Genomic DNA, 27380 nt, shown 5'->3' with positions numbered 1-27380 from the left:
GCTGGGGCTGGCCAGAAGTGGGAGGTGGGTGACTGTGCAGCCAACAGCCCCTGCCCAGGACCAAGGCAGAAACAGCCTAGCCAGGGAAACGGACTCTGACGCTGTAACCCCCTCTCCCTGAGGCGGTTTGAGGCCTTCCCAGGGCTCCCTTAAAGGGCCAGCCAGGCTGAGCAGGGCCATTCCCTAAGAGCCTCACAGCATATATGCATGCAGGTCCCTGAAGGGGGCATAAATATGCTAGATCTTCCATAGATACAACTAGAATCTGACACCCAATGGTACACAATTATGCAATAAATTTTAAAAACACTGCACAATCCAAGGTTCCCCTTTGCTTTTGTTGTGGTCCCTGTGCCCGCCAAGGGTGTCACAAATGTGCCATAAAGCACCTTTGCAGGACCTGAAGAGTAAGCAGCACAGACAGCCCATGCAACCCCACCAATGCTGCATCCAGAGGCATGCAAGATGGCAGGAGAGCAGAACGGGGAAGGATCAGGCCCAGGAGCAGGTGGGATTGGCGGAGCAGGCCTCCCTCCCAGGCCTTGAACTCTTTACATGAGGTGTTTAGCTGAATAGCTGTGCACATCCGAGTAGCTCCATTGGGCAAATTAAGGTGTTACTCAGAATAAAGGGAAATTTTCCCCTTACCCCGAGGAGACCTCCAGCCTACTCCTAAGCTGTGCTGGATGCAGAGAAGGTCATGCGACCCTGTTGAGCCAGTGCAGCTTAGGATTGGGTTGCCCAATATGTAGATATATGTATATTCATTTAATGTGGGATAGCTAGTCAGTCTTCTCAAAATAGGGTCAATGGTGACACATATTATATTGATCTCAAAATAGAAAACAAAATTAGTGCATTTAGAATAGCTATTTTCAACCACTGCTGAAGCACACTGATGTTCTACGAATGGTCTGCACTATATGCTATGGGGGGTAGTTTGTGAGGCTTTGTTGAGGTAAGGGAAATTATTTTCTCCATTACACTGCCAATGGATCTCTTCAGACCGGCACCATCTCTTCAGCTGGTATGTCCAAGGAGAGAAAGGGTGAGTGGTGAGGAAGGGGACAGCATCCAGTGCAAGCTGTCTATGCTGGGTACTATCCTTCCACACACCTGCCCTACTCATTCATGGGCCCTGTCCCATTTCACCCCCACTGCCATCTTACCATTGTTGGCTGGTGCTCCTCTTTCTCCTGTTGCGTGCTGGTTCTCTGCAGCCTCTTCATCAACATTTTGGAAGGGCGTGGCTACCAGATTGCTGTTTACAATGACCAGAAAGCATGTTCCACTTCTGGGACGATAGTTCTGGCAGCAGATCACAAAGATAGCATTGGGCCATGTCTTTTAAAATGGGTAGATAGTTTCTGCATACACCTAATTTGACCTTGGCCACTCAATACAAGTTTTTAAAAAAGGTTTGAATTATTCTTTCATAAGAGTTCTTAAGAGTCCTCGTTCAGCTATGATGTACTTCTTTGCATGGGTTAATGTGTAGGACATGTGGTACATTCAACAGGGCATGGCTTATAGGGTATGCAAGTCAAGCATTTTGCAGGCTCCTATATAAGTACTTCTTGGATAATCCATGGAAGCAGCTAATGCATACCTTCCAGCTAATTTAATTTGCTCTTGATACCCATTCCTATCTGGAAGCAAGCTGCCATATTCCACACCAGACTGATGCCTTAAAACACAACCTAGTTTGAGAGCTGTAGTTGCACATTATAGTATTATTAGTATCAAGATCACTGAGATATTATCCATATTTACTGCTTTTTATATGGCAAAAAGACTAAATGTCTTCTGGATGCAAAAAGGACTCGGGCAAGCGAATCCTACCTAATTCCCTGCGTGGTGATTCAGTGGTGCCAACATGGCATCTGCTGTATCCTGCAAGGGAGTTTTGGCAGGTTGAGACCTTTTTGGGGTAAGGGAACATTTGTTCCCTTGCCCCAGGGTAAGCCCCCACTGCAGCCATGGGTCAGCTTGGACTTTCTCTAGTGATATCTCTGCCACAAGTCCTCAATGACCAGTGAAGGCAGAATGGGCCTGGGAAGGGGATTAAAATTTGTCAGGTACCACTGCTTCAGAACACACCCCTTTCCCAAGCCCGTTCTGACCTCCTCCCCACCCCATCACCTCCTCCATGCCACCCTGTTCCACCCCTCCCTCTTGATTAATGCATTGCCTTATCTTTGGTGATGGGCATCTGGTATCCATCGTTGCACGGACCTGGCCACCTGCTTCTTGCAGCGGCTACCAGGCTGCACTTGCCGGTATTGTTGCTTTTGCGACAGCTGTAAATCTGCTTATGCTGCCAAAGCCCTCGTTTCAGCAGCGTAAACGACCCATAGGATTGGGCAGAAAATCCAACAAAAGAGACACCATCAAACCACAACTAGAAACGACACTATACTGGGCTAAAGAGGGACAGTTGCTATCCCCCTGCTTAGGAATAAGAGGATTACCCCTTTAAAAGATGTTTCTTTGCCCAGATAGCAGACATTACGTAGTTTAGATTCAAGTTGGAGTGACTTGTTCTCCTGACGCAACTAGTTTCTAGGCTGCTTGGTACATTTGTTTCCAAAAGAAGAATTAATAGCCAGGCAAACCACAGGGTTTCAAAGCCTCTACAAAAAGATTCAAATAATCATACTTTTGGGAACTGTCAACACTATATCTGCTTCCATGGATAGGGGCTTATTTGTAATTCTTTTGCTCTAGCCTTCACAGCAGTATTTTTTGCTAATTTAGCTTTTATTAGCTTGTTTGTTGAAAAAGGGCATAAGTAAATAACTCAATTTGTTTATCTAGCAACAGGCAGAACAGGACTCAAACACCAGAGATTGCTGCCAATGTGAGCTAATTAAATAATGCTGAGCAATAGTCCAATAGATCAGGATAATGGGCATTATAATTAGAAGAAATCTGCATGTCTAATCTGATGAAAAGAGCAACTACTTAGAAGACAGGTTTTAAGTTTCCATGCCACCATGTTTTTGGAGTATTTCTGTCTCCAACCAGTTTGACAGTGGTTCTGAAGTAGTCACAAGATGTGAGATAGGGCCAGTACTTCCAAAATGTTTTTCCTACACATGAGGAAAATGTTACATCTCTGAGGATACTGTAGAAAAGATTCATGAGTTGGAGGTCAGTGTATCGTCTGTTCAGACAGACTCCATGCGGAGCTATCATTCAGCCCTGACTCTTTACAGTTGTAGTCCTCTGTGTTGTGAAAGTGAGAAGGGAACCGATTATGTATAAAGTAAGTTAATTAAAGGCTCTTGTGAGCCCAAAGTGCTAATCTATGAGAGTCTCTGCAAGATTTGCTACTTGGGCATAGGTTCCTTCTGATGAGCCTTTCACCAAGCCTGGGCAGTTCTACTTCATCCCTTCTTTCATATTAGATCAGTCAGTTGCTCTTGATGCTGAGATGCAGCAGAATGAGGAGGTAGCCTAATGCATCTGAGTCACTCACTGTACTAGGCTGAAAGCCTTTTAGTTAAGATGCACGCCCAGACCAGTCACACATGTGGAATCAAAGGCAGTGGGTTCTTCTGAGGTGGGGAAATCAATAATTTTAAGAGTAAACCTTTTGGGTTATAGGCAGGGCTGTCCCAAGATCTCCTGACACCTGAGGTGGCATGACAAATGCTACCCCTTTATTCAATGATCTGCCAGCCTCTGATTCTACTACTGTCCAGTGTTCTAGCTCAGCATTCTCCTCCCCTCCACATTTCTTCTTCCTCTCTGTTGTCGTCTTCCTTTGCCAATCCAGAGACTGGAAGGAGGAGAAGGAGCTGCGGAGCAGTGGCAAGTAGATGGACAGTGATGGGTGCCTCCCACCGATCTGCTGCCTAAGGTGAACAGTCCAGTTGGCCTCATAGGTGAACTGGCCCAGAATATAGGAGTAAAATGTGCCTCTGACTTTAATTCAGGAAAAAAAGTGTGTTTAGCTTTCATAAGTTTGGGCAGCATTGTTTTGCAGTGTTCAATTTACACATAATTTGGGGTTAAGGTAGCAACCTTAATTTGCGTTCATTCATGAATCAATGTTTTTGGTCTGATCCAGTGAGGCAGCTCTTGTGTTCTTTCACTGAAAAAAATTGTGCTAAAATCAGCAGTCACAATAATAATGCAGGTGTCAGGACTCTGGAAGAAGGGGCAGAACATATTTTTTCCAAGTATATTTCACCATAAGTATATCAAATGTTCTACCCTCATGGGTCTCAATTTTAGTATTCAATATTAATAACAGAATGCCAGTGTTACTGTTTGAAGTTGCAATAACTATGCATGTATTGTCGGATTTGTTATTCCAAAAGCTTCCTAATGTGGTATTACAGGTCGTCCCTCCTTATCCACTGGGGTTCCGTTCTACGATGCCTAGTGGATAAAAAAATCTGTGGATTTAAAAAAAAAAACAGTGGAAAAATAGATTTAAAGACCCACTTCTTGCCCCTCCATTGCTCCTAATGGAATAAGGTCATGCCTCAACATCTACAGGGGTTTGATTCTGGGACTCCCTGCTGATACCATAAAATGTGTTAAATAAAGCAGTTTAAAAAATTTAAAAATGTGTCCCTTTACAATTGTGGTTTACAAACAGCTTTTCTTAACTGTTGAAGACCGGCAGTCAGCAATTAGACATGCAAAGGACCCCATGCCTTTGCCTGGCTCAGCTGAAGAATGGAATGATCATTTGTATGACTGTCTCTCTACAACATTAAAAAAAGCAGCTTTTAAAACTGTGATTTTAAAGGGATGCATTTTTTCCCCTTCTCCAGGGATCAGCACATTCCTTCTCATTTGCCACGGTCATTCATGTTGAGTCAAATCCATGTATAAAAAATCCATGTATAACAAAGTTGGACCTGTGGTTAAATCCGCAGAAGTCTTCATTTATAAATAATGCAATCCTACTGCCAGATGTATTTCCATTTCTACTTGCCTATCTGAGTCCAAAACTTATGATGCAAAGTCCACTTTTCAATGAAGCAGCAAGTCACGTTTCACTGCAATAGAGATTTGCCTTTCACTAACCTTCGTTTCACTTGGCTGGAATGTGGTCAAAGAGCAAAAAATTAGTGAGCGCAGCTTTGGATGAATAAATAGATGAGGTATGTTCTAATGATCCATAAACCGAAGCAGATCCCTTTACTATTTCTTAATTTAGGTGCTATAGGATGTAGCAAATGACTCAAACTATATTTGACCTAACAAAAATGGTCAACTACTCATATATTTTATTTCTTTATTTAAAATATTAATATCCTGCATTTTACCCTCATGATTGGGAAGTACCCAAGGGAACTCACAGTATTTGTTTTTACATGTTGGTAGGTTAAAAAAAGTAAATGGCAAGTGGGATATGCCTCACTGGCTTCTGGTTCTGCACTTCACAACGCGGCTGCTGTTTCTTTGTGTGTGAGGGAGGGGCACAGTTCAGCTTGAAAAGGCACTAACACTGATTTTCAGCCTTTTTTCATCTCACAGCAAAGTGACAAGGTGCTAAAATTGTCAAAGCACACGATCAGTTTTTTGACAGTTGACAAGCCACACCATGCTGCCACTTCCCCCAAAGGCCCTACTAATGATTCTCCCCTGAACTCCTATGGCACACCAATGTGGCATGGCACACTGGTTGAAAATTGCTGCACTAGCAAATTCTATTGCCGCACTATAAAAAATTAATACTAATTCAGCCCAGAAACTAACTGGCACCCAGTATAGCCGCTGAAGCAGCGGCTCGACTGAGTCGAACCGATGAACCCCAGCAACCACACCGGCAGCCGCTTTCTGCACTAATTGCAGTTTCCGGACCATCTTCAGAGGCAGTCCCACGTAGAGCGCATTGCAGTAATCTAATCTGGATGTCACTAGGGCATGGGTCACCGTGAGTGATGCAGGTATGGTCACAGCTGGTGAATCAGCCAAAGCTGAGCAAAGGCTCCCCTGGCCATAGCCACTACCTGGGAATCCAGGAGCAACTGTGGATCCAGGATTACTCCCAGCTGTGGGTCTGTTCCTTCAGAGGGAGTGCAACCCAATTCAGAGCAGGACAATAGTCCAATACCTCAGTCTTAGACTTCTGGACCAGGAGAACCTCTGTCTCAGAATTCAATTTCAGCTTGTTCGCCCATATCCAGCTCCCGACAGCCTCCAGTCAGTGATCCAGAACTTTGACTGCCTCTTTGGAATCAGGAGGAAAGCAGAGAAAGAGCTGGGTGTCATCAGCATATTTATGACCTCCAAGTGACCTCTTCCAGCAGCTTCAAGTAGATACTGAACAGCATGGGGGACAGAATGGAGCCTTGCAGCACCCCACACCTAAGAGGCCAGAATGCCGAAGAAGCATCCCCCAGCACCACCTTCTAGGATCTGTAGTCCAGGAAGAACCGGAAGCACTGCAGAGCAGTGTCTCCAAGCCCCAACTCAGCCAACTGACCCAGAAGGACAGCATGGTTGATGGTGTTGATGGCCACTGAGAGGTCCAGCAGGACTAACAGGGACGCACTCCCCCTGTCCATTTCCCGGCGCAGGTCATCCTCCAAGGCAGCTAAGGCAGTCTCTGTCCCATACCTTGGCCTGAAGCCAGACTGAAAAGGATCCAGACAATCAGCTTCGTCCAGGGCCCTCTGAAGTTGGGACGCCACCATCCACTCGATCACCTTGCCCAGAAATGGAATATTTGAAACTGGCTGGAAGTTTTTCAAGTTAGTGGGATCCAGGCTGGGTTTCTTCAGGAGGGGGCAAACCACCAACTGCTTCAAGGTTGGCGGTAGTACTCCCTCTCTCAGAGAAGAATTCATCACCCTCCCTGTTCACTTAGCTAGCCCCCCTGGGTGGATCTAAGGGTCAAGCGGGCAAAAAGATGACCTCACACTCCAGAGAATCCTGTCACATCCTCAGGTTCTACAAGCCAAAAAGAATCCCATTGAAATACTTGAATCATTGAAAACACAAAAGAAACTGAATACAACAGTAAATACACAGCAACTAAAAACATAGCCAAATCCTGCAGCCTATTCAGACTTTTAAACAGAGGGAATAAAAGCAGGTGATGTTAAAACAACTGCAAGAACAGGGCAGACTTTGTCTGGTGCCAGAAAATAATTGTGAAAGTGCCAGTTTTTGTACTTTGGAAAGCAGTTGCAAAATTTCAATACCGTCACTGAAAAGTTGCCTCTTTCCAGTTACTCCCCCCACCTTCACATTTGAGGATGGGGCAGTTAGAGAAATGTTTCAGAAGATGACCTCAGCTTTTAGACAGGCTCATGTGGGAGCAGGCAGTTTTCAGAACATAAATAATCCTTGAGAAACCCAAAGAAATATCCAAAACTAGATTAAGGGACCAATCCTATTCAGCTTTCCAGTGCCGTTGCAGTCCCGAGGTAAGGGAACAAACATTACCTTACCTTGAGGAGGCCTTTGTGACTGCCCCCCCCCAAAGGTAGCAGTGCCCACCCCATTGGCACAGCTGCATCAGTGTTGGAAAGTTGGATAGGATTCAACTCTAAGATAGTAACTGAGGAGCAATGGCAATTCAGATTTCAGATTCAAATTTAAATTTAAATTATCTGTCTAGAGATCTGTGTACTTTTTGTTGAAAAGCGGTATATAAATACTGTTGTTAATAATAATAATAATAGAGTTCTGTGGTCTAGAGTGAATTATTTTAAGATGCTACATAGGTAGTATTTTATAGTGAGTAGGCTACAATAAATGTATTGGGGGAACTTGGAAATGTATGCTGGAGATATGGTTAGGGACTTCGTACATTTATACATAAATAGTTGTTTAGGTGTGGGAAAGTATGCAAACGTTAGAGGAAGATGGCCCATGTAATTAATCAGATATTAGAATTCATGTTACTAAAAACATATTTAGTATGCATCACAGGAGACCTGCATTATTTAATATATATGCAATATTATTATTATTATTATTATTATTATTATTATTATTATTATTATTATTTATATACCACCTTTCTTGTCATTGAATTTTTTCTCCAACTTTATTCAAGGCAGTTTTCATAGGCAGGCTTACTAAATCGCCGAAGGGATTTTTACAATAACAAGTTCTATCTTTCAAGAACACCTTCATTCCAGGTGGTGTCCTTCATGGCCTGGTCTCCTTCTGGTGCTTTCGCTTCCTTCGGATAGCTGACACTCCATTCCCCTCTCACAGGGGAGGGGGGCATTGCTTCTCTTACCAGCTAGGGTGACTCATCCTGTCAGCACTTTCTGTAACTCTTGGACACTTCCAGCTGTTTTGAACTGCATTCCCAGCTGTTCATAAGTGGCAGTTCTATCACTCAGTCAGACCTCCATTAGAGATCTTAGTTATAATTGCCATTGTGAGGATCACATTAGCAAGCCCCTAGAAGCCAGACTGACCACCAACTAAAGCAAACCTGGTTGACAAAATGTTGGCTTGTTATGCTTAAAAAAACTGTAGTAAAGAAATATTGGAACAGAGATATAAAGACAGTAGATCGCTTTTGGAAAATATGAGGTCTGTTTATGAACTATTACTGCTGGAATGAGACATAACTTACTGAAGCTGTAACATGCCATCTAGAAATATTTATGTAACTCTCATTATTAGTCAGTTTGTTTGATACTGGAGGTTCTTTTAAGTTTATCTCTTTGCAAATTTGATTATTAGATGACTTAGGGGGCAACCCTTATGTCAGTGCTTTCCAGCACTGGCATAGCGGTGCCAGTGGGACGTGTGCTGCATCCTGCAGTTGGGTATCACTCACGGAGGCCTCCTCAAAGTAAGGGAATGTTTCTTCCCTTACCTTGGAGCTGCATTGCCCTTATGTCAGTGCTGTAAAGTACTGACATAAGGGGTTAGGATTGCGCCCTTATTGACTTAAGTGACTCTTCCTGATATTTTGTTATTTCAATTAACCTCTGTTGACTTAGGGTTACGAATTATGAACATCCTTCTGACAGAGGGATATAATGGGATGAATTGTAATATATAAAAGTTGTATGAATTTGCTGTATCACAGCGAGGTAAAGGCACTGTATGATATCCCTTTTTGCCTTTTTGGATGCTATTTGAACTGAGTGCTTTGCTCAGCACTCAGTATTGGTTAGACTTATATTAGTTATCAGAACCCTCATGTGAATGCTTTGGACAAGATAATTTGGATTCCCATGAAAACCTTTCTAGTGTGATTTCTGGTTATACAAAGTTTCACTCATTCTTCTATTTCAACCATGAAATCAGGTAGGTTGCTTACCTTGTGGGAGGGAGTTGTCCCTGTAGCAGAGCCTTACAGCAGCCACAACAGAGAAAAAGATGTAAAAGATAATAGTGTGGGTGTCTAGTTTTGCTGGTGCTTTAGGGCTAATTAAGGGGGACTACTTCAGCTATCCTCTAATCTAGAGAGCAACTGATAGACTAAATACCATTCAGCATGCTCAAATGCATTTCATGCTCATTGTAGTATGAAGCAGCCTCTGCTGTTGGAGAGACTTGGCTTTTTTCTTCCATGCCGTTCATAAACTCATTAAAAATTGACAGTGTGTTATGATAAATTAACCACAATGCTTTTGCAGGCTAAATGTCTAAGAAAAGACTGTAGGAACATGCCTCTGGGCAAAGATGCTAACATGATACTCACACCTGCAGTTCATTAATTTGCACTGGGGTTGAATTTTATGAAACCCTGTTGCTGAGATTCCATCAAGTACTTTCAAGTATAACAATGGCTGTATACTGCAGGAATCTGTGGAATCTTTCTTGACCAAGCCTACCTTTTAAATGATGGCTCTGAACCAAACTAGGTTTTAAAAAATATGTAAATTATATAGTTATTTGAAAACAGATGATCTGTTTCCTTTGAATTATGCTTTAGATGTTTCATAGCATTATTACATGCAAAATGCCTCAAATATTGTTATCTATCTAATCTATCTATTTAAACCAGGGATGACTTGTTTCATACAGAGGGCTGAAATTAGCATTCATGGTGCCTGCTGCAGGCCGGAACTGACATCATTAAGCAGATGTTGGCCAGGAGTAAGCACTTTGTTCTCATGTAAAAGCTCATTAGCTGCAAAATGACAGAAGAGAAAATATGCAAATCTTGTCCATATTTTCAAGGTATGAGAGAGCCCAATTATCAAGCTGGAAGAGCTCTTGATTGTTATAATGGGGGCCAGATAAATTGCTTCCAGAGAGCACATTCAGCCCATGGGCCTTATGTTTGACACCCCTGATCTGAACAATTGCTCAATTGTTTGTTTAAACCCTGGTAGCATCTAAGACAGGGCTTTTCAGACTGGGGCGTCAAGATGCCCCAGTCGGTGGACCCTGACCACTTTCCCCATAAGGGGCAGGGGCAGCCTGGAGGCAGGGAGGAGGCAGTGGTGATCCCCAGGATCGCCCCGCTCAGGGGGCTGCAGGGGCTTGGCTGCATGTACCTGAGCCTCCTGTAGCCTCCCAGGGGTGCAGAGAGCCCTGCGCAAACTTTGGCAGGGCTCCCTGCAGCTTTGAAAGCGAAAGCCGAGCAATCGCACCCCGCCTCCGCTAAAGCAGAAGTGGAGCGCAATCGCTCCACTTTCACTTTTGAAGCTGTGGGGAACCCTGCAGAAGGTTGTGCAGGGCTCCCTGCACCCCCCGGGAGGCTGCAGGAGGCTCAGGTACATGCAGCCAAGCCCCAGCAGCCCCCCCCCGTGTGGCGTGATCCTGGGGACTGCGCCGTTGCCTTCCCCCGCTGCCTCCCTCCGACCCTGCAAGAACTTAGAGCAGCTCAAACTGTCCCCGAGAGTTTGAAAACCATTGATCTAAGACTTAGATAGAATAGTGTGTCAGTGTTTAAAAACAATTTATTGACCCAGAGCTTTAGAGCGATTGGACTCATTCTGAAGGTTTGTTTGTTAGAACTTTAATCAGCAGTATTGCTAATATTTGCTAGCAAGATGATCATTGTGATTCTAAGCATATACATGCTTAAGGTACTTTTTCCACTACCAGATTAAGAGATTGATGGGCTTTCAGATGAATTGTTCATAACATTGTTCAATCAAGGCCTTTTTCATTCTTGTTTTTGTGAAAGTCATTGGCACCAATGCAACAGTTAGTGGCATACATAATCTTTTGTGACAGTTTTACGGTTCCCATGGTCTGAGCAGCACCTTAGAAAAACTAACTTGCAATCCAGTATCTATCAGTGTGTGAAAGTTTTTTCTGCCTTCCTGTACTATCAAAACATTTTTGCTACATTTTTTTTTTGCTTCAGGAAGTGGGTATGGGAAAAAACAAAAGCTGTCTTACCTGCTCAGAAAAAGCCTTGAAACTGAGGAAATTTGAACATGGTACAACTGGATTTACAAAAACAAGAAAGAAATAATAAATATTAAATCTACTTCTTTGTTAATAAGAGAAAATATGTTCAAATGGGGACCATTGCCATGTCTAGGCACACACAAGATAAATTATATTCTCCAGCCTGTTCGAAAGAATCTTTGAGAAGGGGAGCCTTTGATCATATGTGGAGTGTTTGAAATAAGGCAGCAGGTTTTTGAATAAAGGTAATCTCTGCAGTTGTATTTGCTGCAGCTGGATCCTTTACAGCAGGGGTCTTCAAACCTTTTGACCAGAAGGCCACATCAAATATCTGGCATGGTGTGGAGGGCCGGAAAAAAAATTTGAATATAAAATTTAAATAAATAAATTAGAGATGGAACTTAGATAAGTGAATAAATCAATGAATGGGCTCATTCATTTAACCTCTCTGGCCCTCAGAACACCCTCCAGACACAATCAGAGCACAGTTCTGGTCATGTTCAGTTGAGTGGACCAGAGGCTTTCAGGGGACAAGAGGTTAGCCGCGAGCCGGAAAGAGGCTTACTGCGGGCCACATCTGGCCCCGGGGCTGGGGTTTGGAGACCCCTGCTTTACAGGATGCGAAGGGGCTTGCCTTAGGGGGAACCCAACTGCTCCCTTGGAAGAGTATGAGACACCCACAGCTGTAAATTCTTTTCTGTCTCCTTTGGCTGCTGTGTCTAAGCTGTCCTCATCACAGGCTCATAGACTTTCTTTTAAAGGGTTGTCCCTCCAAAAGCTGCCCCTTCCTGCCCCACCCCCATTTGTCCAGGTGTCTTTCCCTAGCCTATGTCATTGTCTCACTTTTCCACTTGTGCCTTCTCCTTCCCTTTTCCTATCATGGTAGAAGCTATAAGGTTCACATTGGCTGGAGCTGATTGTATTATCGGGAAGCCAAGCAGCATGAGTACCTGTACTTGTGCAGTTACTATCAATACTGTCACCTTTGCACACATGGGCAAGCCATCAGACTATGTCTGTTGCCTGCCAGCTTTTCCACAGCTTCGTGCAGCTCAGAAGAGACCCATTGTAGGAAGGCTACCCCCTGCATCTCCTGGTGAGTCTGTGTATTATTATTATTATTATTATTATTATTATTATTTATTAACAGTATTTATATACCGCTTTTCAACTAAAAGTTCACAAAGCGGTTTACAGAGAAAAATCAAATAACTAAATGGCTCCCTGTCCCAAAAGGCTCACAATCTAAAAAGATGCAAATGAATACCAGCAGACAGCCACTAAAACAGACAGTGCTGGGGTGAGGTGGGCCAGTTACTCTCCCCCTGTTAAAAAAAGGAGCACCCACTTGAAAAAATGCCTCTTACCCAATTAGCAGGGGTTAATGTGTACCATTACATTTCTTTCTTTTAACTGTTTGGAAGGAAAGGATTACTGAATGCAAGTTTTAGAAATTCCCTGCACAACTCTTCTTGAACCTCAGGTTCAAGATGAATTAACCATTTGTCTTTTATATTGTCATTTGGGATTAATTACACTGAAATTCACTGTGCAAATACTTAGTATCATGGTTATCTGCTCTAATACACATGTGCAGTTTCTCCAGGCACTTTCATAAGCAACCTGAAAACTCTGGACGTACCAACAGTGTCTCTGTCCATTTAATAGTAAAGTCTTTGCTGATGCTTTTTTGTTTCAAGATATATTTTACATGGTTTATGTTCGCAGACATGCAATCAGGTTCACCTCCCTGCTTAAACAAACCTGACATGATTAATAGCATTATTGAGTCTGAAAGCATACTTGACCCAACTCAGGGAGTAGTTCTGTTTTTTGCAGATAGAAGAGCAACCTCACCCAGGACTCTTATCCTTAAAAGGTGTTTATTAAAAACAAGTTTAAGCAAGTGTTCACTGCCACCGAATGTGTAAAATGCTCACTTGCTCTGCAAATGCCTCAATCTTCCTTAGGTCCTCAGGGCAATCATAAGAATGCCTGCTTGGGAGCTTGGTCTAGTTTTAACAGCTATTATATCAGATCTTCAAGGGTAATTCAGACATGAATTTTTGAAATAGCATAATCCATTGTGGTTGAATGTGTGCCAGATATTGTCTGAGGTGAAAACCGTAGTGCTTACTGCATCAGAGTGGAAGGATCTTGTAATAATTGTTTTATTTACAAATATACATAGCAGAAGCAAACAGGCGCTCCTGTAGCAGGCAGCAGTTCCCAGACTGCAACTATCCAGTGAAGGCTGCATCCCCGCTTTTGCCTAGCCCCAGCTATGAATTCTTCTCTCTGTCAGTTAATTCATCCTGCAAACTACTTTTTTTTCTGTTTCTGTGCCCTCTACCATTAACTGGAGGGATGTCACATACATACAGCCCCGATTCTCATTCAAAGCATTTAAGAGAGGTTCCCAGCTACTTGGAGACTATCTTCTAGCATTAGCTCCCATTGATGAAACATCATATAAGACTTTTATGACCCAATCCTATGTGGATCTTGCACTGCTGGAACTAGCATTTTCACAGTGCAAGGTCCTCTTATGGCTGTTGAAAATGTGATGCAGCACTTTGCACAGCTGGGTTGCTGCAGCCATGTACCAGCAGCCTTGCAACAACCTCTGATGCTGTTAAGTCAGAGTGGGGTTTGCTGAAACAGGTGGAAAGGGGGAGGAACAGGGCTGAGACCTTCACGCCACAAATTTCTTATCTCCCTTCCCAGCCTCAATCCACCTTCCCTGATTCACTCGGACTTGTGCTGGCTAAATTGCTGGTGCAGGTTGAAGTAGACCCATTCAGGCGGCAGAAGCTAACTCTGGGCAAGGAAACAAATGTTCCCCTACCTGGAGGAGACCTTGGGGAATGCCCCTCTGCAGGATACAATGTATCCTGCAGCAGCCCAGCTGCATCAATGTGGGTGGGTGTGTTGATAGAATTTGGTTGTTAGACTGGTGGTTGGCTAAGAAAAGGTACTCCCAACAGTCATAAAATAAAACTGAAGTAGTTTGAAAGTAGATCATCCACATTAGTTCACCCAGAACTAATTAGAGGTAAATTCTCTTGTTCTACCTTTCCTCCCTTTTACTTGAAACCTTTCTTTTTCTTGATCTTTGTATTTAATAATAATAATAATAATAATAATAATAATAATAATAATAATGGTATTTATATACCGCCTTTCTTTGGTCGTCAGATTTCTCCTCAGACTTTAATCCAAGGTGGTTTACATAGGCAGGCTGTTCTAAACCCCCCTAGGGATTTTTACAGTTGAATAGTTCTAATCTTTCATATAACTCCTCGTTCCAGCTGAATTCCTTCCCAGTCTGGACTCTCTCTGGCCGCTTTGCCTCCCACGCTCCACTTGACGGCAACTCCTCTTTGCCACTGAGGGTCAGCTCATCAGTATATCAGTGTGTTGTCAGTTCTCAGATACTTCTGGGAACATTTGTGTCACTGCATCCATAAATCCTTTTACTCATACATTTTATTAATTCCTTCTACCAGTCTATTTTAGTTGAAGGTAAATGTGGCTATTTTGTAGTCTCAGCTCAAGGGTTTCTCTTTTTTTCCCCAGCAAAGCACATCAAATCTAGCAAGGCTGTGTGTATGTCCATGTCTGCAATTTCACAAGTCTATGTTTAAGACGCCTTTATTCATAACCCCACAATTCCTGAATGAGTAAGTGGTTATGTTGCAAAATATGTAGAAATTAGCTCTTGACCACTGAGAGCCAAAAGTGAAATCAACTAAATGTTATGATGATGCCTATGTAGATTTATTTCTAAGCAAATACTGTATACTGTAAAACAGTGGTTCTCACACATTTGGCACCAGGACCCACTTTGGAATCAGAATCTGTCAGGACCCACTGGAAGTGATGTCATGACCAGAAGTGACATCATCAAACAGGAAAATTTATAACAATGCTAGGCTGCAATCCTACCCACACTTACCCAGGAGTAAGTCCCATTGACTGTCATTGTGAAAAGCATATACAGAGTAGTCTGTTAAAAGTACAGGTCTGTCACATTTTCCCAAATGCAGTCACATCCCATGGTAGCATTCAGTCAAGTATATAAAAAAAAAAATTGAAATGAATGCGAACCCACCTGAAATTGGCTCACAATACCTAGTGGGTTCCAACCCACAGTTTGAGAAACACAGCAGTAAAACATAAAGTAACAACCATAGCTGCATAAAAGAGCTTCAGTAATAGCACATTTACAATGTTAAATTAGTTTCAGTGGGGCATGAAGATAAATTGATGCGAACTGTCTTCTGGATCCCTATTGAATTCAGAGTTTAATTTAAAGTCTTTGAATGTTAGTGTGATCTGTCTGAATATGTTTCTTCCTTAGAGACTATGACATCTTTATAGTATCTATATTCCATCAAAAGCATGTCACTTTACCACAACTGCAGGGAGCTTGTGATAGTAGTAATAACTTAGGGAAGCTAGTAAGAAGCTTTGGATCATCAGGAGAGGAGTGGCATATAGCCTAGGGAATGGCATGCCATTCCAGGCCAGGATGCATTCCCTGTTTTTATATGTTCAATCAATATAGCTTTTTACCTGCAATGTCACAAGCAGGCATAAATCATAGATTCTTCAAACCGTACTGTTGATGATGTTCAAATTGTGCTACATCTAAACTCCCATGCTGAGTTACAACTGCTGTGTGGTCTGAGATTTCAAGTTAGAACAATCAACCCTAGTTCCTTTAATAACTTGAAATATGTTTGCACTGTTGACCTAAGAGAATTGTCTTGAAGGCAAATGATGCCGTTTTCACCATGGAAGCTGAGATGGGTTGTGCCTGGATGGGTTCTTAGATGCCTGAATGGGTTGTGCAAGAACAGTGTAATGAGAACAGCAAAGGTGTAATGCATTATTTTACCTTACATTATATTTTATGTATAAAATAAGTCATATTTAAGAATTACTTCTATCCTTGAGGAGCTAATCTTTATTTAATGAGGACATGCAAAACTATAATACTAATAGCTGGCTAATATTTATTTATTACTCTTTGTTACGCATATGATGTCATTTATGGCCATGATGACACAAAGTAACGCAAAGGGGGAAAATAGCTTACAAGTTACATTTAGACAGTGGCAGAGATAAATATATAGAAGGGAGAACTGAATTATTTAATTTTAAGAAATTATATCTTGCCTTTCCCCACAACAGACCGAAGGAGGCCTACAATAATAAATTAAAACTAGAATAAAACACAGGAGACTTTCACAGAGCAGCAATAAAACTAGGAACTTGAGGAAATTTTAAAATAAGTTATAAATCGGCTATCAAAAAGTCTTGCAGGAATAATAGCTTGTGTCAAAATACCAGCAGCCAAATCCATCTCATGTGGCAGGGAGTTTCACATCCTGGGGAATTTTACTGAGAAGGCCTTCCACATGTCATTACCATCTAAACCTCAATAGCTTCAGGTGGCTTTAAGGGAAATTACTAGCACCTAGAATACACTTGGAAAAAAAACTGGCAATCAGTGTGGTGAAACAGAAGTGTCATTACATTATCAGAGTCCAACATTTTGTACCAACTGGTTTCCAGAGATGCTCCAAGGGCAGCCTCATGTAGTGCATATTGTGAACTTTTTGTTGAAAAGCGGTATATAAATAGTTAATAATAATAATATTGCAGTAATCCAGTTGAGAGGTAACTAAGGCATGTGTTACCATGGTCAGTTCTGCATAAGAGATATTGCTAAAAGGTGGGCAAAAGCCCACTGGACCACAGTCAGCACCTGAAAATCCAGGAGCAAGGCTGGGTTCAGGAACTCTGTCAAACTGCAAAGCTGGTCCTTCAAGAGGAGTGAGACCTCATCCAGAATAGGCTAATGCACCACTGCCAAGTGTGATTATCTAGTGGGGCTACAACGGCTGACACTGTAGGGATGGGGGAAGAGACAAATCACAGGCCTTACCATGCACTCCAGGTGTCTTCTGGAGTGACTGTGACAAGCATGAATGCCTGACACAGACCTCCCCAGAAAGGATTGTTACTGCTACAAGAAGAGGGGAAAACTAGAAAAAGAGTGCACCCTTCCACCACTTCCTCCTGTCCAAAGAAAACCCAGGAGTTCCTGTTGTACGAAAGCTGGTTGCTATGAGAGCAACTGGGGAAGCAACTGACCAGGCTAAACCCAGCTTTTCTGCACCTGTATACACATACAAGACTTTAAAGCAGTGTTCTTCAAAGCACAGATCATGACCCAGTACTAGATTGTGAGTTGCTTTTCACTGGCGTGCAGAGTAAAACACACACACACACACACACACACACTCTTGCTCTCTCTCTCGATTTGTAAAATATACTAGGAATTCAATTTTTTGTCAATAGTTCACACTATTAAATATTAGATATCTTACTGGAGTACTTTGTAAGAATAATATTATTTATAGTACAATAAACATTTTTTATACTTTATTGCATTGGTTCTCAAACTCTCCAGGAGTTTGGGATCTGCTGTAAATTTTTGCAGGGAGAGGGGAATGCAGCGATGCAGTCCCCAGAATTGCACCTCTGCCAGGGATGACAGGGGCTTCATTTTACTTGCCAATATCGGCAGCAGCCTTATGGGAGTGCAGGGAGCCCTGTGGAAGCCTCAGCAGGGCTCCCCCAAGCCTTGAAAAATGTAAAAATAAAGATTGTGCCCCACTTCTGGTTTTTGGTCACAAAAAACTCCTGGGGAGTTAGGATCGCATCCTTAGCTCCATGTTACATGCACCCAGGAATCAGCAGTTCTTCTAATCAGGAGACTCTCTGTTTTGCTTGCCATGTTCAGCCCTTTGATGACTAAATGGGAATAGATGTGAACAAATGTAGTTACATGCTCTTAGGTTTTATTTGACTAGGTTGGTGCAATAGCCTTTGTTCTAGCTAATGTGCCACATCCTTCTGAAAGCCAGAGGGATGACATTAATAAGCAGGTATAATTTGATTTCATCAAGAGCATTTTCTGTGGTGGTATTAGATTGTATCCTATGGTTTCATTCCTCTTGAGGAAGGACACCTTAGGACATGCCCACTGTGTTTGGGTATAATGCATGCTTAAAATTCTCTTTGGATGAATGTGTAGTAACATCACAGTTGCAGAAGGCGATAGTTTCTCTCCCCAGAATTCATCTGAAGCATCAGTACACACACATTTCTTAAAAATTGATTCAGTATGAATCATTGACCCATGCATAACAACTTGGCAAATCATACTGAAAGAGTTCTGCATAATTACTATGTTAATAACTATATTGTAGATATGCAAGTCCCAGTTCTGGTTGCTGTAATCCCCTTTCGTGTTAACTGTGCATTCAAAATTTCTCAAAGCAGCAGAGTTGGTCACCTCAGTTTGTAAACTTGCAAAACTGAACAATACGTTGCTTGCATATTTACTCCTGGCAATCCTCTTTTCTTTCTAGCTAACAATATGTTTGTGATTACACTGAATGCTTTGAGCACTGAAGGGGTAGGCTAACACTATATAATAATTCATATGTGAGGGAGGCTAGTTTTGCTCCACCACCCAGATAAATATTCCATTTAGATACCTTGTCTCCCTTTTTTAACACAAGGAAATAGCACTTAGAGCAGAGGTTCCCAAACTCTCTTGAGGGCTGTGTTGCTGCCTTCCCCCTCCCCACCCCTTAAAGGGACAAAGGCAGAGCTTCTCAGGCTGGGGCATTTTGACACCCCGGTTTGAGAATTTCTGACTTAGAGCATCATTAACAAGGTCTCCATTACTCAAAATACGCTTCATCTCTGTTTTTTCAGTTGCTTCATTGCCAGTTGCTTTACTCTCTTATCTATCCCCCTTTTTTGCGGGGGTGGGGTGGGGTGCCTGTCTCACAGGTCATCTTCTGCTTCTGTATTCTTTGTGCTGATTCCATTAATTAGTTTCTGAGGTCACATAGTTCTTCAATAGTACTGCACCACATTGGTTTCCTCATAGAGATCTGATATGTGAAAAAGTTCTCACGTCAAAAACATACCATCTTATAGAAGGAAGGCTATCATTTTCTCATTTATAGTATTTGTTTAAGGTTGGTTTGCTTTAGATATAAAAGCTGAGATGATATACTTGCGTTTGAAGACTATACAGGTTGAGTCTCATTATTCTCGAGGATTCTGTTCCCAGAATTCACGTGGATAGCAAAAAAACGCACTAAAGCAAATCAATTTAAAAATCAAAGTCCCTTTGCTCAGGTGATTTGAAAACAGCCTTGATGACCTTTTGAAATGCACACAGAGGCAATCAGTCTCTCTCCGGTGCATAGGCTTCACTAGGAGGCAGCAATCCCTCCCTTCACCAGGAGCCACAGTGAGGGAGAAAGGATGGAGGTGATAATCACTGACATTTAGCCTTCCTTCACGTGCTCAGGGGAAAGGGAGGGGTTTGCCTTTTGCCTAGAGAGAGAATGATCTATGGATTGTCAGCTCACTGCCCTCTCTCACATTAATGAGGCTATTGTTAAGGGACTGTTCTTCTTTAATTGAAAGGGTACTTCTCATCACATTGAGATAGAAAAAACTGTGGATAATTAGGTTATACCTGTAATCACTTGCATGACTGTCTCTCTACCACGGTAAAAGGCAGTTTTTTAAACTGATTTTAAAGGGATGCATTTTTCCCCTTCTTCAGGGATCAGTGCATTCCTTCTCATTTGCAGTGGCCTTTCGGGTTGAATCAAATCAGTGTATAAAAAATCAGTGTATAATAAGGTTGGACCTGTATAACATGAACAAATGAATTCTTGTATCAACCCTTTGTATAACCTTTTTCTCAAATACAATTGCAAGTGTCCTTTCTGTGTCAGTGGCGTTCAAATTCCTCTAAACTCCACACTCCTTGTCTATATTAAAACCATAAACCATTTTAAAATTATTTTCTTGAAGCAGCTCAATGATTTTCAACTCAGCAATTTTCTGCTCATAGCAAGTCGCTGTATGGGTGTTACCCTAGAAGGCCTCCTGACTGAAAGCACGTGGGGACTGCCACAGAAAGGAATAGCTAAAAGCCCCCTGTGTTGGAACAGAACATGGTGCAGTGCTTTGAATCTCAGGCAGTATCCCAGAGGGACTGGATACATGTTCCTACTTAGGACTTATGAACAATTGCTTACCAAGGCACAATTAAATTTACAATAATATTTCCCAGTCATAAGTGGATCTCTGTTCCTCTCCTAATAAAATTATACGTTCTGCCACTGACTTGGGGCCCAATCTTATCCAGTTTTCTAGTGCTGGTGCAGCCCTGCCAATGGAAAAACAATGCCAATGGTGCAGCCCTGCATCCTGTGGTAGGGAGGAGGTTCACAGAGGCCTCCTCATGATATGGGAACATTTTATCGCTTTTGTCAGGGCTGCATTGCGGTTGCATCGGTGCTGGAAAGTTGGATAGGACTGGGCCCTTAGAAAGTCTAAAATGACATGGATTGTAGTTGGCTAGTGATAGTTTTGTGTCTTGTATACATGAGTACCCAAATTTGTGTGTACTAAGTCATATTATTTTGGGCACATTTTGGCTTTGAAACAGAAGGCAAATACCCTGTGGAATAAAGCTGTCTCAGTTGCCTTGCAGCATGGATCCAGATTCTTCTCATTCTTCATAAATAGGGTTGAACTTGCTACCTCTTGCATTATAGTCTATAAATACACTTGAAGAACTGTCTAACCCACACATTTTATGGGGGGAAAACGTGCAACATCAGTCATTTTAAGGTTTAAGTGAGAAATAATATCCTGGCTCTGATACAACAAAAGGTAAAATGTGTTCCATATACAATATACCTTAGTGTCAGAAATTTGGCTTTGCAAAAACATACAGCTGGATGACATGCTAGTTTTTTCCCCCCCTGCCAAAAGCGTGACATTCAGGCAGATTTTTAGAAGATCCATATTTTTCTGAGTCCTTATGTTGTTTGAGTAGGCTGCTGAAAGTGTGAATTTATTTGACATTATACTGTAGCTCTGTTTCAACAAACTGGGTGTTGGACACTAGCGCTAGAGAAACACTCTGTTTATTGGGATTTTATTTACGTTCAGAAAGTAGGACTTGTCTCTTTGGCAATGGTCAACAAAGTTTGTTGTGTAGATAAAAATAATTATATCATCTGTCTGTTAGTCACAAATATGATCCCATTTACATGGTTCAATAGAGTCTCTTTAGCAGGGATGAAAACTCGAGTAGCAAAATGTGTGATTCTGGGTGACTCGCGACTTGTGGAAGACTGAAAAAGATTCACGTCAGGTCCCCTCTGTCTCACCACTCTTCCCCATGCATGCTGACTTGAGTCTGTCTGTGTCTGGGGATGCTTGCTTACTGTTTCGCCGTGTGGAAAAACTCACGGGGCCAGCATTCCAATGGGGCTAGCAGCAGGGAGGTTCCAGTCAGGAGGCAGAAAAAGATTAATGTTGCAATGAATGGGGGGAAGCAGGGCTGGGCTTTCTTTTCCCATCTCTGATAGGAAGGAACAGATGATCATTGGCAAGGGATGGGCATTCTGATATTTTCATTGGCTGAGGGAGAGCAAGAGGAGGAGCCACGGGGGGGTTCTTGCCTTACGATTGGCTTGAGAAGCCCAGGGAGGGGGGGAGGTAGGGAGGGGGGGAGGGAGTTCATATTGATCATGCTTTGCACAGCATGGAAAGGATGAGGAATTCTCATTGAATGACCAGCTGCAGTAGGACTACTTCTGAGTAGGGCTGCTAAGCATTGGGTCATCCTGGCATATTTCCCATCTGCTGTGCTTCACCCTCCTCCCTCTTGCTGCTTCTGTCCTAGCTCTCTCACAGTCCCTCCCACCCTGCTCACCCTGTTTACAGATGGGCAGGGACATCAGGGAAGTGAGTAAAGAGAACTCCAACACACACGCGTACACACCCCTCAGCAGCAGCCCCACTTTTTCCACAGTGGGCTTTTTAAAGGGGGACTCTAATCCTTTAGAGTCACTAAAGGGTGACTTTGGAGACTCAGAAAGTGTCCCTGTTATGACTCTTTTTTCAAGTTGAGTCTCGCAGTGGTGAGTCGGGACTTGACTTAAGCCCCACTGGGTTTTCCCATCCCTGCTCTTTAGGTTGAAGTCTGTGGGTATTACTGTGTGTGAATCACGGGACAGGAGAAATGGTGTGTGATTGTGTGGCTAAGTAGATTTCCAGAAATGGGACTGCCTTGGGTCCCTTCGAGGAGAAAGGCGGGATATAAATTAAGTAAATTAAAAAAATATTAAGTGGGGACAGGGAATCATGTGATGAGAAGGTGAAGGGGAATGGGAGAGGAAATGCAAGTTGTTTGATCAGTGGACATGACAGATGTTCCCAGAGACAGGAGGGGCTGAAAATGTATGTGTATGAGTGATAGAAGGATCAGGATGTAGAGAAGAGGCAGGATTCAGTGTGTATGGGTGGGGAGGGGGAATGCTGTTATCTTTTTATAATGTAAGTTGTGTCAAAAATATTTTTAGTTCTTATTTGACAGGAATTCAGAATTTCTAGCAGATTTTGAACATGAGCTCTATTCCCCACCCCTTTAGCGATGATAATATATAAGCTTAGAAACAGAAAGTAACTATTGGTTGGTAACTTTCTGGCCAGTGTGGGCCAAGGGTTAGAAACCTGTTGTTGAATCATGGAGACCTGGCTTTGAATTCTGGAAACATGAATTTGCCCCATTGGAATAGTTTGGTTTTTAGTTTAAACATGTCTCCTTTGCTATGATACCTTTTCAGTCAAAGTCTGTGCCACAAAGAGAGAGGCTTTTACAAGGCATCACAGAGACCCTTCTCACTAGCCGTCCCTTCTCAGTCATTCTGAGCCATTCACAAAACTTTTCACTTAAGTGTGGCCCCAACATTCATGGTATAGGAGAACTGCTACCTGCCCAACAGAGAAAACAATCAAGAACAACTTTCTGAACCGTTTTGCTCAATTAATTAGCCACAGTAGCAAAATGGTTATACTGACTGAGAAACTGCAGAGCAGAAGGCTATATATGGGGGAAAAAGAAGGTTGCCCCTTTTTCTCCAGAATGAAATGGTTTAGTGTGTAGGGTTTTACACAGACTGTACAAGGTCAAAAAGCATTTGAGGCTTGTTTTTCCTCCTTTGATTTCTTTCATTTTGCTGTGGTGTGTGATTGCCTTACCATTTTTATCACCATCTGTGGAAGCCTGGCTGGCTGTGCTGAGCATTTTCGTTAGTAAAGCTTCCCATGGCACTGCTAATGCTGTTTGCTATGCTGTGGTTTAATTTGCAGTTCTTAAGGACTTTTCCCCCAGTAAGAAATGCATTTATCTGCATTGTACATCATTAAATTGTCCAGTGTTCTGCTCTATAATTTTGACGATTAAATTTTGAAGAGCTGCTAAAAGTTTTAGCACATAGCCATAGTATAAGTAATTCATGAGCAGGCGTTTAGCTTTGTGATATTCTTAATTTTGTGCTTTGAAAGGACATTGCCTATGGCTTTTCTGTAGGTGCTCTGACAAATCCAAATACCATACTCATTGTTTTTAGTATACTTCAAGTAGAATCCCTTTAGCAAATGATTGCGCCCTTACATCCTCTCCCAGGCAATTATTTTCAAAGTGATAAACTGAACAGTTTGCTTCCTTGTTTGTGCACACCAAATGCAATCGATCATGCTAGTGTTGCACTCTTTGTCTTTGCATAAATGCTTCTGCAAGGCTGCTGCTGGAAGGAAGCACTATCTCTTGTGGGAAGAGGCTCGGGCCCTCAGCCAGAGCCATTGGCTGTCTGTTTAAATGCCTTGCAACTGTGTGTGGTCACTACATCTACTGTCTTGTTTCTCCACAAGTCTTCTCACTCAACCTAGTTTCCTTTATGGATAAAACCAGAATTTCCCTGCTCATGGGAGATGGAAGAGGGTCTAGGGGACCAGCAGACAAACAAGGCAGTAGATGGCTGTGGTTCAAGTGAGTAGAAGTGGCATCAGAAAGTCAGATAAGGAACTGGCCCTTCAGAAGGCCACCTGACCAGGCTGACCCCACATCCCTTGGTATTAGTAATAGGGGAGTGTTCAATGGGTGCTATTTCTTACATGATACTGCAACTAAGCTTAAGTAGATGAACATGAAATAAAGAGGGGAAGAATATGTAGTTAGTCTTCCAGTTTCCTTCATGTCCTTTGTTGTTTCCTTTGTCTCTCTTTTTAGATTGTGTTCCCCTTTGGGACAGGGAACTGTCTCATTTTCTCTCTGTGAACTGCTTTGAGAGCATCTTTGCTTAAAAGCAGCATATAAACATTCTAAATAAATAAATACTGCGTTTTCCCCAGCTGGACTGAGACAGAAAGTAAATTTGATATGTGTGATTGGGGAGTGGAATTTTCAGGTGAAAACTGACAGGTATGGGAAGAGTTGAAACATTACTTCCTCCTGCCAGCTGATGTGTCCCTCACAAATGCCTCCAACCCTGGATTTGCATGACCTCAACAAATGGTTTTAAAAACCCATGTAATTTCACCCCAAGTGTTCAATTCTATAGACACTTACTTGGAAGTAAGTCCCATTGATTTTGATAAGACTTGTTTCTGAGTAAACATGCCTAGGATTGGGCTGTAAATCTCTTACCTAAGAATGCTGCTTCGACATATGAATCCACACATTTGTGCATACTGGTTGCTCAGCATTTGTTGTATGCTGAAGATGATTGTTATTAGATTGAGAAATGAAAGCATTAACAAAGAAGCTGAATAGTTCACAGATGTCTTTCACAGGAAATGCTAATCTATTGAAGGGAGGGTAGAAGTCTGTTCACACCCAATTCAACTTTACATATTTATTACTAAGAAGTTATGCATGGTGGGAGCTTGGGGCTTTGCCTGCCCTACCTCAAGTCTTATCTGACATCCATTGGTTAGGCACAATGTGTAAATACAGTCAGATCCCATTAATCCCTAAACCACACGGATCCCATTAATCCCTTTTCCACAAAACCAGGGGCTAAAGATTCCACATATTTATGCACTGTGTCCAACATGTGGACATCAGCTGGGTTCAGCAGGAGGGTGGGTAGGCACAATTATGCTTTCTCATTTTGTAAAGACACTCCATGGCTTGAGCTCAATGTGAACACTGGACTGATTTGAAAGAGTCCATTTTTAATAGCCCTGTGTGTTATCTTCCCTTTTTAATTGGGATATGTGTGATATTTAATTCCTAGGCAAATTCCAAGAAAGAAAGTACACAATATGATACACAAGCATCTTTATAAAAGGTATTTCCATAATGAGTAAAATGTCAATTTCCTAAAAAAATCCGTTGTGCTTGTCTGTCCTCTCCAGGTTTATAAAGCTTGTCGGTTTCTCCATTACTCTTATATCCTGTAATTTATGTAACCTTTATGAAACCTTAGGTGAGAAGTCACACCTCCATTTTTTGTTAGTCGGGTTTTCAGCAGCAGAAACGCATATTTTGTATGTCTATTTCTAGTTTGGAAAATACTGAATGTTTCAAATGAAGAGGTTTGCAAATGCAATTCTATAATTGTGCTTGCCTGTGATGATTAAAATACACTTCAGAATAGCATCTTGTAAATTTAATGAGACAGGTTCAGGATGAATTTTGAGTATTAAAAGGAATCATTTATGTGTGTTTTTTTTAATCTAGGCTGCCTGGAAGTTAACAAAGGGATAAAGCATATCAAAGAGTGCTGTTGAGTTCTAAAGTGTAATAGAAATCTTCAGTTTCATCTGGATTAACAGCCCAGTCCTGTTGAGTTTTAGGCTGGCACATTGAGTCCTTTGCAACAGTGGAAGGCCTTTTCACTGTTGCAAAATGACTGCCAACTCAGTGGCCATTGTAGGAGTGTTGCTGCAGCTGCCTACACCCACCACAGCAGGTATGGCCGTGTTGGGGCAGGGAGGGGTGTGTGACAAAGGAAGGGAAGCTATGGGAGGGCTAGATATGACCTGGAAGGCACATACAGGATCCTATCTCCTCCTACAGTAGCCTCCCCACCCCCTTTCTCTGCTCAGACATATTCCAGCAAAATAGCTATTTCAGGTCCAAGGAGACTCCTTGCGGGTTGGAAGGCTTACATGTGGGTAAGGGGATTTAAATCTCTTTTGCCTGCTGAAGCTTCCAAATCCATTTCCTCCCTCCCCCCACATTGGATACAGTGCACCTGTTTTTACATAGTGATGGGGAAGGACCCAATCCTATCCAACCTTCCCGTGCTGGTGCAGCTGTGCCAATGAGGCATGGGCTGCATCCTGTGTTGTGGGAGCAATGATGGTGCCCTCCTCAAGGTTAGGGAATGTTTGTTCCTTTACCTTGGGGCTACGTTGGTACTGGAAAGTTGGATTGGGCTCTAAGTGGCTGTTGGATCAGCAGCTACCATTAAGCAGCTTCTCAGAACTTCCATTTAGTGATATAACTGTATGTGTATAACTTTTACTTGTAATATGTATTCCTTAGCTCGTTAGCAACTTTCATTCAACCAACTGCATCTGTGTTTCTTCTGGAAAAGCCATACTTCATTCAGTCACTTTTAATTGGGGTTTTGCATGGCATCATCAGCATTCCTTTGTGATCCTGTATTCTTTTCCATTGCTGAGTCAGTGTCTTTTAGATGTTTGGAAAGCCTGTCCTTTTTTTGTAAGGAATGGAACGGCAGCACAGTCTTGACATGTGTAGACATGGAAAAGTTCAGTTGAAGCATCTGGGAGGAGGTGTGATTTACAAAGGAGAATATGATTGGAAAGTCCCCACTGTTCAGCAAAGTGTGTCATGGTGTTTCCTGGTTGTATGGCCATTTCATGTTTAAGATATGCCTCTTCCCTCATTGTACCATTTGGGCCTATAGCATCCAGAGCCTGAAACTCTTACCGGGTGTTTGTTAGTTAGCCTCATCACATCCTTGCTACAGTTGAGCAATGGTGCAAAAGATCCACTCACAGACTTTGAGACTTGGTCTGGATCTAATTCAAAAGATCCAGGAGAGCAGTTACAATACATTTGTAATTCTATCCCATCAAAACCTAACAAATCCATAAAGCAGATATATCACGATTTCCTTTGT

The 27380-nt window shown here is 42.3% G+C and overlaps 1 protein-coding gene across 3 annotated transcripts in view; it reads left to right on the top strand.

Annotated features, from left to right (window-relative positions):
• The window catches only part of MACROD2 (mono-ADP ribosylhydrolase 2), a 1146647-nt gene that overhangs the window by 281332 nt on the left and 837935 nt on the right, over nucleotides 1-27380 (top strand). The gene's annotated exons all lie outside the window — the stretch shown is intronic.

This window comes from Tiliqua scincoides, chromosome 1, assembly GCF_035046505.1.
Source record: "Tiliqua scincoides isolate rTilSci1 chromosome 1, rTilSci1.hap2, whole genome shotgun sequence".
Classification (NCBI taxonomy): domain Eukaryota; kingdom Metazoa; phylum Chordata; class Lepidosauria; order Squamata; family Scincidae; genus Tiliqua; species Tiliqua scincoides.
The sequence above is the reverse complement of the archived record's forward strand: the minus strand, read 5'-3'. Positions and strand labels throughout refer to the sequence as shown.